The sequence below is a fragment of the Triticum aestivum genome, chromosome 5A (assembly GCF_018294505.1).
Source record: "Triticum aestivum cultivar Chinese Spring chromosome 5A, IWGSC CS RefSeq v2.1, whole genome shotgun sequence".
Taxonomy (NCBI): Eukaryota; Viridiplantae; Streptophyta; class Magnoliopsida; order Poales; family Poaceae; genus Triticum; species Triticum aestivum.
The window spans coordinates 63,259,763-63,274,336 of record NC_057806.1 but is presented as its reverse complement, the minus strand read 5'-3'; the positions used below and the strand labels follow the sequence as shown (position 1 = coordinate 63,274,336).

Genomic DNA, 14,574 nt, shown 5'->3' with positions numbered 1-14,574 from the left:
TAAGGCTTCAGCGTCCGGATAGTCGACTATCTGATTCTTTTTAGTAAGAAATCTATTCCAGAATTGCCGAGCTGACTCTCCGGGCTGTTGAGTTATGTGACTAAGATCGTCTGCATCCGGAGGGCGGACATAGGTCCCTTGAAAATTTGCTCGGAAAGCGTCCTCGAGCTCTTCCCAACTTCCGATTGTGTTTTCAGGAAGGCTTTTGAGCCAATGCCGGGCTGGTCCTTTAAGCTTGAGGGGTAAGTATTTTATGGCGTGGAGGTCATCTCCTCTAGCCATATGTATGTGGAGGATATAATCCTCGATCCAGACTCCAGGGTCTGTTGTTCCATCATATGCCTCTAGGTTTACGGGTTTGAATCCCGCTGGAAATTCATAATCCAGGACCTCATCGGTGAAACATAGGGGGTGTGCGGCACCCCTGTATTTGGGTGTGCCGGATTCTGATAATGGCTTTATTGCATTGCTTACGAGAGCTTTCTTTCTTGGCCCGTAAAAGGACCTGGCTGGGCCATGATGCGAATCCTTAAGTGGGTCGCATGCCGGCTTAAGTGCGGTGCTGCTTGCCGCTTTATGCTCGCCATGGGGTCGTCTATCCAACCATGTGGCTTTCTCACTTTTGGAATGCGAGGCCTCTAAGGCCTCCTCGTCGAATTCAGGCAGTAGCTTTCTCTTCGGATAGCTTTTAGTGCGGTGACTGTCGCCGTATTTGTCTGCGGTATTGATTACTTTACTCCATCTGATCCTGAGTGCATCTTCCGCAGTTTTTAGCTTCCGCTTCTGCTTTTTCAGGCTGCGTGCGGTTGCAACGAGCCGTTTGTGGAGGTTCTTCTGCTTCGTGGGCTTGTCTGGCGTAGGGTCATCCGGAATGCCATTTTCGCCGGGGGAGGGATGTTCGGTTTCTCTATCCGAGTTGTCCTGTTGGGACGGTTGCTCTAAGGCATGCTCGTCGTCTACTGGCTCATCCTGCTCTATGGCTGGGTCTTTATCAAGGCGGGGCTTGGGTCGGCATTTACGCTGATCTTTGATTGTTTTTCGAGAGATCGATCCCTCTTTCCATCCCTGTTTTCCTCGTTGTTGCTTCCTTTGGGGGTATCCAGCATGTACACATCGTGAGATGAGGTTGCCGTCCAATGCCCTATAGGCGTTGGTTCTTGGTTGTCTCCTGCATCGTCGTCCATACCGTCGATGTCTTTGGAGTCGAAGTCGAGCATGTCGGTTAAGTCGTCGACAGTGGCTACGAAGTGGGTGGTGGGTGGGTTTTGAATTTCTTCATCATCCGAATCCCATCCTTGCTGACCGTAGTCCGGCCAGGGCTCTCCTGATAAAGAGAGAGACTTTAGCAAATTCAGGATGTCGCCGAAGGGTGAGTGCTGAAAGATGTCTGCGGCGGTGAACTCCATTATCGGCGCCCAATCGGATTCGATCGGCAGGGGCGCGGGGGGCTCGGAGTTCGGAAAGGAATCCGGCTCCTCGGAGTCACGGGCGATGCGGAGTACGGGGCTGGAGTTCGGCTCGATCGCCTCTGATATCGCAGCCCCTGAGGCAGCATCCAACCGCTGATCCTCGATCGGCGCAGTAGGCTCCGAATCAATGGCCGGAACTGATGCGTGTGCGGCCTCCAAGGCGTTGTTCGGCGGCAGAGCTATATCATGCCCATCGAGACAGTGCGGCACGCTTGGCTATGGCTCGAATCCGTCGAAGATCACGTCCCCGCGGATGCCAGCTGTGTAGTTTAGGCTTCCAAACCTGACCTGATGGCCAGGGGCGTAGCTTTCGATTTGCTCAAGGTGGCCAAGCGACTTGGCCCGCAGTGCGAAGCCGCCGAAGACGAAGATCTGTCCGGGGAGAAAAGTCTCACCCGGGACTGCATCGTTGTTGATGATCGAAGGAGCCATCTGGCCTAAAGGCGACGACACAGAGGAAATCTCAATGAAAGCACCAATGTCAGTGTCAAAACTGGCGGATCTCGGGTAGGGGGTCCCGAACTGTGCGTCTAGGACGGATGGTAACAGGAGGCAAGGAACACGATGTTTTACCCAGGTTCGGGCCCTCTTGATGGAGGTAAAACCCTACGTCCTGCTTGATTAATATTGATGATATGGGTAGTACAAGAGTAGATCTATTACGAGATCAAGGAGGCTAAACCCTAGAAGCTAGCCTACGGTATGATTGTTGTATGATGAAGTTGTCCTACGGACTAAAACCCTCCGGTTTATATAGACACCGGAGAGGGTTAGGGTTACACAAAGTCGGTTACAATGGTATGAGATCTTGAATATCCGCATCGCCAAGCTTGCCTTCCACGCCAAGGAAAGTCCCATCCGGACACGGGACGAAGTCTTCAATCTTGTATCTTCATAGTCCTGGAGTCCGGCTGAAGGTATAGTCCGGCTACCCGAACACCCCCTAATCCAGGACTCCCTCAATCTCCATCACCTTCCCCCCTCTATCTACAGCGGTCCACTCTCCCGCAAGCCGCTGTACCCCGTACTTGAGCATGGTGCTTTATGCTTCATATTATTATCTAATGATGTGTTGCCATCCTATGATGTCTGAGTAGATTTTCGTTGTCCTATCGGTGGTTGATGAATTGCTATGATTGATTTAATTTGCTTGTGGTCATGTTGCTGTCCTTTGGTGCCCATCATATGATTGCGCGCGTGGATCACACCCTAGGGTTAGTTGTATGTTGATAGGACTATGTGTTGGAAGGCAAGAGTGATAGAAGCTTCAACCTAGCATAGAAATTGATGCATACTGGATTGAAGGGGGACCAATATATCTTAATGCTATGGTTGGGTTTTACCTTAATGAACATTAGTAGTTGCGGATGCTTGCTAATAGTTCCAACCATAAGTGCATAGAATTCCAAGTCAGGGATGACATGCTAGCAGTGGCCTCTCCCACATAATACTTGCTATCGGTCTAGTAAAGTAGTCAATTGCTTAGGGGCAATTTCGCAACTCCTACGACCACTTTTCCACACTAGCTATATTTACTTTATTGTTTATTTATCTAAACAGACCCTACTTTTTATTTACGTACTCTTTATTATCCTGCAAACCTATCTGACAACACCTACAAAGTACTTCTAGTTTCAGACTTGTTCTAGGTAAAGCGAACGTCAAGCTTGCATAGAGTTGTATCGGTGGTCGATAGAACTTGAGGTAATATTTGTTCTACCTTTAGCTCCTCGTTGGGTTCGGCACTCTTACTTATCGAAAACTGTTGCGATCCCCTATACTTGTGGGTTATCAATTATCAATTATTTGGCCACGGTTGTAATGGTAGTAAGAATGTACATCCATCTTTGTAGCGGGCCTGGAAGTGGGAAGCATAAGGGATGAAGCCGGGGGTAACATGTCGTATGCAATCATACCAGCACTAAAGCACCATGTCAGTGTCAAAACCGGTGGATCTCGGGTAGGGGGTCCCGAACTGTGCGTCTAAGGTGGATGGTACCAGGAGGCAGGGGACACGATGTTTCACCCATGTTTGGGCCCTCTTGATGGAGGTAAAACCCTACGTCCTGCTTGATTTATTCTTGATGATATGGGTATTACAAGAGTTGATCTACCACGAGATCGGAGAGGCTAAACCCTAGAAGGTAGCCTATGGTATCATTGTTTGTATATATCTATCGACTAGCCTGGCCTCGGTTTATATAATGTACCAGAGGCCTAGGATAACAAGAGTCCTAGACGAATACGCCGGTGGGGAGGAGTCCTTGTCTTGATCGCCAAGTCTTGTGGAATCTTCCTTGTATGCGGCAGCTGTCCGAACTGGCCCATGAGTATACGGCCATGGGGGTCCTCGGCCCAATCTAACAGATCAGGAGATGACGTGGTGAGTACCCCCTAGTCCAAGACACCATCACATCGGATCCCATCAGAACTCCGAAGGGAAGTCCTTGTGTTGCATTCCCTTTTTAATTATTATTATGCACCTCATTAGAAACAGAACGAACGTCCTGATATATATTAACACCATTATCTTATTTTGCACGTTTGTGATATGTTTTAGCTCGCAGTTCATTACTCACGCATCTAGGGGAGGTGGGGCATGAAAAGCGCTTTCTGAAAGGGGTGTAAAATATGTGTTGCTGCGGTATAGAGGGAGGGATGGAAACCGTGGTAAACTCACCTCCGTAGTTGAGCGAGAGTGTAAGTAGTATAGGGCATTATCGATTATTAGGCAACGGTTGTAATGGTAGTAAAAATGTACATCGGTCTTTGTAGCGGACCTAGGAGTGGGAAGCATAAGGGATGCAGCAGGGGGGAACATGCCGGATGCGATCATACCAGCACTAAAACATCGGATCCCATCAGAACTCTGAAGTTAAGCATGCTTGGGTGAGAGTAGTACTAGGATGGGTGACCTCCTGGGAAATCCTCTTGTTGCATTCCCTTTTTAATTATTTTCTTGTGCCTCGTGAGAAACAGAATGCACGTGCAAGATATATATTAACCCCGTTATCTTATTTTGGACGTTTGCGATTTGTTTTAGCTTGTAGATCATTACTCATGCGTCTAGGGGAGTTGGGGCGCGAAAAGCGCGTTCGGAAATGGGTGTAAAATACGTGTTGCCGAGGTATAGAGGGAGGGGTGAAAACCGTGGTAAACTCGTCTCCGTAGTTCATCGAGAGAGTAAGTAGTATAGGGCATTATCCATTATTAGGCAACGGTTGTAATGTTTGTAAGAATGTACAGCCGTCTTTGTAGCGGACCTTGGAGTGGGAAGCATAAGGGATGAAGCCGGGGGTAACATGTTGGATGCGATCATACCAGCACTAAAGCATCAGATCCCATCAGAACTCTGAAGTTAAGCATGCTTGGACAAGAGTAGTACTAGGATGGGTGATCTCCTGGGAAGTCCTCGTGTTGCATTCCCTTTTAATTAATTTCTTTTGCCTCATGAGAAACAGAACACACATGCACGATATATATTAACCCCGTTATCTTATTTTTGACAATTGCAATTTGTTTTACCTCGCAGCTCATTACTCACGCTTCTAGGGGGAGTTGGGGCGCGAAAAGCACGTTCTGAAAGGGGTGTAAAATAAGTGTTGCTGTGGTATAGAGGGAGGGGTGGAATCCATGGTAAACTCATCTCCGTAGTTGAGTGAGAGAGTAAGTAGTATATGGCATTATCCATTATTAGGCGACGGTTGTAATGGTAGTAAGAATGTACAGTCGTCTTTGTAGTAGACCTGGGAGTGGGAAGCATAAGGGATGAAGCCGGGGGTAACTTGTCGGATGCAATCATACAAGCACTAAAGCACCGAATCCCATCAGAACTCTCAAGTTAAGCGTGCTTGGGCGAGAGTAGTACCAGGATGGGTGACCTCTTGGGAAGTCCTCATGTTGCATTCCCTTTTTAATTATTTTTTTGCGCCTTGTGAGAAATAGAAGCAATTATTTTTTTGCCTCGTGAGAAACGGAACGCATGTGCGCGATATATATTAACCCCGTTATCTTATTTTTGACGTTTGCGATATGTTTTAGCTCGCAACTCATTACTCACGTGTCTAGGGGGAGTTGGGGTGCGAAAAGCGCGTTCTGAAAGGGGTGTAAAATATGTGTTGCTGTGGTATAGAGGGAGGGGTGGAAACCATGGTAAACTTGCCTCCGTAGTTGAGCGAGACTGAGGGAGTCCTGGATTAGGGGGTCTCTGGACAGCCGGACTAGATCCTTTGGCCGGACTGTTAAACTGTGAAGATACAAGATTGAAGCCTTCGTCTCGTGTCTGGATGGGACTCTACTTGGCATGGAAGGCAAGCTAGGCAATACAGATATGTATATCTCCTCGTTTGTAACCGACCTCGTGTAACCCTAGCCCCCTCCGGTGTCTATATAAACCGGAGGGTTTTAGTCCATAGGACAACATACAATCATACCATAGGCTAGCTTCTAGGGTTTAGCCTCTTCGATCTCGTGGTAGATCAACTCTTGTAATACTCATATCATCAAGAACAATCAAGTAGGACATAGGGTATTACCTCCATCAAGAGGCCCCGAACCTGGGTAAATATCGTGTCCCCTGCCTCATGTTACCATCCGCCTTAGACACACAGTTCGGGACCCCCTACCCGAGATCCAGTGGTTTTGACACCGACATTGGTGCTTTCATTGAGAGTTCCACTATGTCGTCACCATAAGGCTTGATGGCTCCTTCGATCATCGCTAGCGATGCGGTCCAGGGTGAGGCTTTCCTCCATGGACAGATCTTCATATTCGGTGGCTTCGCACTGCGGGCCTATTCGCTTGGCCACCTGGAGCAGACCGAGAGCTACGCCCCAGGCCATCAGGTCAGATTTGGATACTTGAACTACACGGCCGACATCCACGGAGACTTGATCTTTGATGGATTTGAGCCCATGCTGGACGCGCCGCACAGTCACGGCGAGCATGGCGTAACTCTGCCATCGGACAATGTTCGGGAGATCGCATCCACAGCTACTCCGACTGTTAATCCAGAGAAAATCGCGCCATCCGAGAGCGGAGGGATAGACCCCACCATGGAGGCCGCACTCTCAGTGGCGATAGAGCCAGATACTGACTTCACCCCTTTTGAGAGCCACATCGCCGAACCACTGGATTTATCCCCGGCCACGGACTCCGAGCCGCCTACATCCGTGCCTGTCGAATCCGACGGGGCGCCGATCATGGAGTTCACCTCCGCGGATATCTTTCAGCACTTACCTCTCGGAGATGTGCTAAATTCATTAAGGTCTCTCTCCCTGTCAGGAGAACCTTGGCCGAACTATGTCCGGCTAGAATGGGATGCGGACGATGAAGAAATACGCTGCCCACCCACCACCCACTTAGTAGCCACTGTCAACGACTTAACCGACATGCTTGACTTCGACTCCGAAGACACCGACGGTATGGACGACGATGCAGGAGACGAACAGGAACCACCGCCCATAGGGCGCTGGACCGCCACTTCATCACATGATGTATACATGGTGGATACACCCAGAGAGGGCAATGGCAAAGAGACAGCAGAGGATGCCCCCTCCAAGCAACCCTGGCACCGACGGCAGCGGCACCGCTCTAAGTCCCGCCATAGCAAAAACAACGATAACAGCGCAAGAGGAAATAACAGTGCAGTCGACTCTAGAAGAAACGACAACTGCACCACCCCGATGGCAGAGCACGATCAAGATGCAAACCGCAAACATAGTATAGATCCGACGTCCGACCACGACGACGCCAAGGATAAGCCTCATCAAACCCCGTATGGGGAAGAAAACAGTCCGGAGGAAGATGCTCACATCATCCTGGAAACGCACTTGGAGCAAGAAAACCTCCGCAGAAGGGTTATTGCCACAGCGAGGAGCCTGAAGAAACAGAAGCAAAGGCTCAGGGTCGCACAAGATAGGCTCACCAGCAAGTGGAACAAAGTAGCAAAGTATGGTGGAAGTTACCATAAAAATAGCTATCCAAAGCGCAAGCTATTACCGGAATTCAACGATGAGGCCTTAGAGCCCATACAGCCGAAGAGTGATACGGCCGACCGGCCGGATCCACCACCTTGTGAATGCGATAGAGCTGCTAACAAAGTCGCTTATAAGTCAACACACGATCTACGTGGGAACTTGCGTCAAAAATCCGGCGAGACCAGATCTATCTATGGATCTAGGAAGCGCGTGACGGTACAAAACCAACACCGAATACTACAACCGTCCGAACACCATGGCGCATCCCAATACAGGGGTGCCGCACACCCCTTATGTTTCACTGATGAGGTGCTGGATCACGAATTCCCGGAGGGATTCAAACCGGTGAACATAGAGGCGTACGACGGAACCACAGACCCTGGAGTATGGATAGAGGACTTCATCCTCCATATTCATATGGCTCGTGGAGACGATCTCCATGCCATTAAATACTTTCCCCTCAAGCTTAAAGGGCCAGCTCGGCACTGGCTGGAAAGCCTCCCCGAAAACTCAATTGGAAGTTGGGAGGAGCTCGAGGATGCTTTTCGGGCCAATTTTCAGGGGACTTATGTCCGACCTCCGGATGCAGACGATTTAAGTCATATAATCCAACAGTCCGGAGAGTCCGCCCGAAAGCTTTGGAACAGGTTCCTCACCAAGAAGAACCAAATCGTCGATTGTCCGGACGCCAAAGCCTTAGCAACTTTTAAACACAGCGTCCGAGACGAATGGCTTGCCAGACACATCGGTCAAGAAAAACCGAGAACAATGGCAGCCCTAACAAGCCTCATGACCCGCTTTTGTGCGGGCGAGGATAACTGGTTGGCCCGTAGTAGCACCAGCGACCCAAGCACATCCGAAGTCAGGGATGGCAATGGTAAACCACGACGCAACAAAAACAAGCGTCGAATTAAAGAAGGTAGCCCAGATAACACGGCAGTAAATGCCGGATTCAGGGGCTCTCGACCAGGTTAGCGGAAAAAGCCTTTCAAAGGCAGCAGAGAAGGACAATCTGGCCTAAACAAAATTCTTGACAAACTATGTTAGATTCATGGCACCCCAGACAAACCTGCAAATCATACCCACAGAGAATGTTGGGTCTGCAAGCATGCCAGTAAGCTAAACGCCGAACACAAAGGTGAAGAGACACTAAGCGAAGACGAGAATGAGCCTCGCCAGCAAAGCGCCAGAGGACAAAAAAAGTTCCCACCAGAGGTTAAAACAGTAAACGTGATCCATGTGACAAAGAGGAGAAGCAAGCATGCACTCCGAGGCACACGCGCCATAGAGCCCGTCACCCCTAGGTTCAACCCCTGGTTGGCCTGCCCGATCACTTTCGATCGTAGGGATCATGAGACAAATATCCGGCATGAAGGACTGACGGCCTTGGTGTCAGACCCAATAATAAATGGGTACCATTTCACACGAGTCCTCATGGACGGCGGCAGTGATCTAAATTTGATATATCAGGACACAGTCCGCAAAATGGGGATAGACCGACACAAATAAACCACAGTAATTCTACCTTAAAGGGAGTAATACCAGGCCAAGAGGCTCGTTGTACGGGCGCTCTACTACTAGAGGTGGTATTCGGTTCCCCCGACAACTTCCGAAGCGAAAGGTCAAGTTTTCACATTGCCCCATGCCGAAGTGGCTATCAAGCACTACTCGGAAGAACGGCTTTCGCTCGTTTTAACACAATATCTCATTATGCTTTTCTCAAACTTAAGATGCCTTGTCCACGTGGCATCATCTGAGTCAACAGAAATACCAAATGTTTACCGCGTACGGAAGAGGATGCGGCGGCTCTAGCAGCCGCAAACTAGACGGCCTCACCAACCAGAAAAATGGCAGGTCGTCAAGACCACGGACACGGTCAAATGAATCTGGCGTTCCATCATATATACATGAGATTGGTTTGATGATCAAACCCTCATAAACAATACCAGGGGCTTCCCGCGTGTAATCGGGGGCAGCCCGGCTCAACTTGGATTCTCTTGAATTTTGATAGTTCATTGACAATAACCAATTCTTCTTTTTGGCACGGCAACTTCCACTTAAGTTCTTTCCTTTTGCAGATGACAATCGTGCTACACCCGTCCAGGACACGACACAACGGAGACACAAGCACAGACGTGTAGTAGGGACCCGCCCAAAGGCTTCTTTTTATATTAAGACCCTGCATAAACCTTTTTTACTGTCTCTTGTTGCTCACATCCTCCGGATACTCCACACAACCGAGAAGGATGCTGGCGTTATTGGCATGTGGCCACGCCAGGATTTTGCACGTACCTGGACACATGGGGTTTCTTATTAAGGGCATTGTTTAGCCCGGTATACGTTATAAAGACCGAACACCTTAGGGAGTGTTCAGCGTCGCGAGTTTGGCCCTATATGCATCAGCTCCGAATCATATCTTTGGTCAAATGTTGGGTTTGCCTGACTCCCACGTTTTGGTACCTTACGTTCCGTTATATCGGCTAAGGTAGCACTGGGAGAACTACTGCGATTGTGCCCTGGTTCATCCGGATGAGCACTTCAGTAGAGAAAGCTGAAAATTGACTGTCATGATATAGCGAGAGACTGGTCAACCACTCGATGACTCATCGGAATCTTCGGTATTCCTCCGCATTAACGAAGGGCCATTTCCCGGTCATGTTGTTGGGTTTGGTAGTAATTTCAAAAAATTTCCTACGCACACGCAAGATCGTGTGATGCATAGCAACAAGGGGGAGAGTGTTGTCTACGTACCCAACGCAGACCGACTGCGGAAGAGATGACACGACATAGAGGAAGTAGTCGTACGTCTTCACGATCCAACCGATCAAGCACCGAAACTACGGCACCTCCGAGTTCGAGCACATGTTCAGCCTGATGACGATCCCCGGACTCCGATCCAGAAAAGTGTCGGGGAAGAGTTCCGTCAGCACGACGGCGTGGTGACGATCTTGATGAACTACAGCAGCAGGGATTCGCCTAAACTCCGCTACAGTATTATCGAGGAATATGGTGGCAGGGGGCACCGCACACGGCTAAGGAATAGATCACGTGGATCAACTTCTGTGTTTCTGGGGTGCCTCTGCCTCAGTATATAAAGGAGCCAAGGGGGGAGAGGGGCGCCGGCCAGGAGGAGGGCGCAGGAGGAGTCCTACTCCTTCCGGGAGTAGGACTCCCCCCCAATCCTATTCCAACTAGGATTCCCCAAGGGGGAAAGAGGGAGAGGGGTGGCCGGCCACCTCTCCTAGTCTTAATAGGACTAGGGGAAGGGGGGAGGCGCGCAGCCCTTGTGGGCAGCCCTTTCACCTTTCCACTAAGGCCCATGAAGTCCCATATGGCTCCCGGGGGGTTCCGGTAACCTCCCGGTACTCCGGTAAAATCCCGATTTCACCCGGAACACTTCCGATGTCCAAACATAGGCTTCCAATATATCAATCTTTACGTCTCAACCATTTCGAGACTCCTCGTCATGTCCGTGATCATATCCGGGACTCCGAACAACCTTCGGTACATCAGAATGCATAAACTCATAATGTAACTGTCATCGTAACCTTAAGCGTGCAGACCCTACGGGTTCGAGAACAATGTAGACATGACCGAGACATGTCTCCGGTCAATCACCAATAGCGGGACCTGGATGCCCATATTGGCTCCTACATATTCTACGAAGATCTTTATCGGTCAGACCGCATAACAACATACATTGTTCCCTTTGTCATCGGTATGTTACTTTCCCGAGATTTGATCGTCGGTATCCAATACCTAGTTCAATCACATTACTGGCAAGTCTCTTTACTCGTTCCGTAATACATCATCTCGCAACTAACATATTAGTTGCAGTGCTTGCAAGGCTTATGTGATGTGCATTACCGAGAGGGCCCAAAGATACCTCTCCGACAATCGGAGTGACAAATCCTAATCTCGAAATACGCCAACCCAACATCTACCTTTGGAGACACCTGTAATGCTCCTTTATAATCACCCAGTTACGTTGTGACATTTGGTAGCACCCAAAGTGTTCCTCGAAAAACGGGAGTTGCATAATCTCATAGTCATAGGAACATGTATAAGTCATGAAGAAAGCAATAGCAACATACTAAATGATCGGGTGCTAAGCTAATGGAATGGGTCATGTCAATCAGATCATTCAACTAATGATGTGATCTCGTTAATCAAATAACAACTCATTGTTCATGGTTAGGAAACATAACCATCTTTGATTAACGAGCTAGTCAAGTAGAGGCATACTAGTGACACTTTGTTTGTCTATGTATTCACACATGTATTATGTTTCCGGTTAATACAATTCTAGCATGAATAATAAACATTTATCATGATTATAAGGAAATAAATAATAACTTTATTATTGCCTCTAGGGCATATTTCCTTCAGTCTCCCACTTGCACTAGAGTCAATAATCTAGTACACTGTAATGATTCTAACACCCATGGAGCCTTGGTGCTGATCATGTTTTGCTCGTGGAAGAGGCTTATCAATGGGTCTACAACATTCAGATCCGTATGTATCTTGCAAATCTCTATGTCTCCCACCTGGACTAGATCCCGAATGGAGTTGAAGCGTCTCTTGATGTGTTTGGTCCTTTTGTGAAATCTGGATTCCTTTGCCAAGGCAATTGCACCAGTATTGTCACAAAAGATTTTCATTGGACCCGATGCATTAGGTATGACACCTAGATCGGACATGAACTCCTTAATCCAGACTCCTTCGTTTGCTGCTTCCGAAGCAGCTATGTACTCCGCTTCACATGTAGATCCCGCTACGACGCTTTGTTTAGAACTGCACCAACTGACAGCTCCACCGTTTAATGTAAACATGTATCCGGTTTGCGATTTAGAATCGTCCGGATCAGTGTCAAAGCTTGCATCAACGTAACCTTTTACAGTGAGCTCTTTGTCACCTCCATATATGAGAAACATATCCTTAGTCCTTTTCAGGTATTTCAGGATGTTCTTGACCGCTGTCCAGTGATCCACTCCTGGATTACTTTGGTACCTCCCTGCTAAACTTATAGCAAGGCACACATCAGGTCTGGTACACATCATTGCATACATGATAGATCCTATGGCTGATGCACAGGGAACATCTTTCATATTCTCTCTATCTTCTGTAGTGGTCGGGCATTGAGTCTTGCTCAACTTCACACCTTGTAACACAGGCAAGAACCCTTTCTTTGCTTGATCCATTTTGAACTTCTTCAAAAAAATTCAAGGTATGTGCTTTGTGAAAGTCCAATTAAGCGTCTTGATCTATCTCTATAGATCTTAATGCCTAATATGTAAGTAGCTTCACCCAGGTCTTTCATTGAAAAACTTTTATTCAAGTATCCCTTTATGTTATCCAGAAATTCTATATCATTTCCAATCAGTAATATGTCATCCACATATAATATCAAAAATGCTGCAGAGCTCCCACTCACTTTCTTGTAAATACAGGCTTCTCCGAAAGTCTGTATAAAACCAAATGCTTTGATCACACTATCAAAACGTTTATTCCAACTCCGAGAGGCTTGCACCAGTCCATAAATGGATCGCTGGAGCTTGCACACTTTGTTAGCTCCCTTTGGATCGACAAAACCTTCCGGTTGCATCATATACAACTCTTCTTCCAGAAATCCATTCAGGAATGCAGTTTTGACATCCATCTGCCAAATTTCATAATCATAAAATGCGGCAATCGCTAACATGATTCAGATGGACTTAAGCATCGCTACGGGTGAGAAGGTCTCATCGTAGTCAATCCCTTGAACTTGCCGAAAACCTTTTGCGACAAGTCGAGCTTTATAGACAGTAACATTACCATCAGCGTCAGTCTTCTTCTTAAAGATCCATTTATTCTCAATTGCTTGCCGATCATCGGGCAAGTCAACCAAAGTCCATACTTTGTTCTCATACATGGATCCCATCTCAGATTTCATGGCTTCAAGCCACTTTGCGGAATCTGGGCTCACCATCGCTTCTTCATAGTTCGTAGGTTCATCATGATCTAGTAGCATGACTTCCAGAATAGGATTACCGTACCACTCTGGTGCGGATCTTACTCTGGTTGATCTACGAGGTTCAGTAGTATCTTGATCTGAAGTTTCATGATCATTATCATTGTCTTCCTCACTAACTGGTGTAGGTGTCACTGAAACAGTTTTCTATGATGAACTACTTTCCAGTAAGGGAGCAGGTACAGTTACCTTGTCAAGTTCTACTTTCCTCCCACTCACTTCTTTCGAGAGAAACTCCTTCTCTAGAAAGGATCCATTCTTAGCAATGAATGTCTTGCCTTCGGATCTGTGATAGAAGGTGTACCCAACAGTTTCCTTTGGGTATCCTATGAAGACACATTTCTCCGATTTGGGTTCGAGCTTATCAGGTTGAAGCTTTTTCACATAAGCATCGCAGCCCCAAACTTTAAGAAACGACAACTTTGGTTTCTTGCCAAACCATAGTTCATAAGGCGTCGTCTCAACGGATTTTGATGGTGCCCTATTTAACGTGAATGCGGCCGTCTCTAGAGCATAACCCCAAAACGATAGCGGTAAATCAGTAAGAGACATCATAGATCGCACAATATCTAGTAAAGTACGATTACGACGTTCAGACACACCATTGCGCTGTGGTGTTCCGGGTGGCGTGAGTTGCGAAACTATTCCATAGTTTTTCAAATGTACACCAAACTCGTAACTCAAATATTCTCCTCCACGATCAGATCGTAGAAACTTTATTTTCTTGTTACGATGATTTTCAACTTCACTCTGAAATTCTTTGAACTTTTCAAATGTTTCAGACTTATGTTTCACTAAGTAGATATATCCATATCTGCTTAAATCATCTGTGAAGGTGAGAAAATAACGATATCCGCCACGAGCCTCAATATTCATCGGACCACATACATCGGTATGTATGATTTCCAACAAATCTGTTGCTCTCTCCATAGTACCGGAGAACGGTGTTTTAGTCATCTTGCCCATGAGGCATGGTTCGCAAGTACCAAGTGATTCATAATCAAGTGGTTCCAAAAGTCCATCAGTATGGAGTTTCTTCATGCGCTTTACACCGATATGACCTAAACGACAGTGCCACAAATAAGTTGCACTTTCATTACCAACTCTGCATCTTTTG

General features: G+C 47.5%; 3 non-coding genes across 3 annotated transcripts; all 3 read left to right on the top strand.

The window, feature by feature from the left end:
- Nucleotides 1-4,293: 4,293 nt before the first annotated feature.
- Nucleotides 4,294-4,412, top strand: LOC123108842 (5S ribosomal RNA). Its single transcript, XR_006452178.1, has one exon. It is a non-coding gene; the product is annotated as a 5S ribosomal RNA (ribosomal RNA).
- A 364-nt stretch (nt 4,413-4,776) lies between these two features.
- Nucleotides 4,777-4,895, top strand: LOC123108882 (5S ribosomal RNA). The gene has a single exon (XR_006452223.1). It is a non-coding gene; the product is annotated as a 5S ribosomal RNA (ribosomal RNA).
- Nucleotides 4,896-5,259: 364 nt separating this feature from the next.
- Nucleotides 5,260-5,378, top strand: LOC123109001 (5S ribosomal RNA). Its single transcript, XR_006452342.1, has one exon. It is a non-coding gene; the product is annotated as a 5S ribosomal RNA (ribosomal RNA).
- The last annotated feature ends 9,196 nt before the right edge of the window (nt 5,379-14,574 follow it).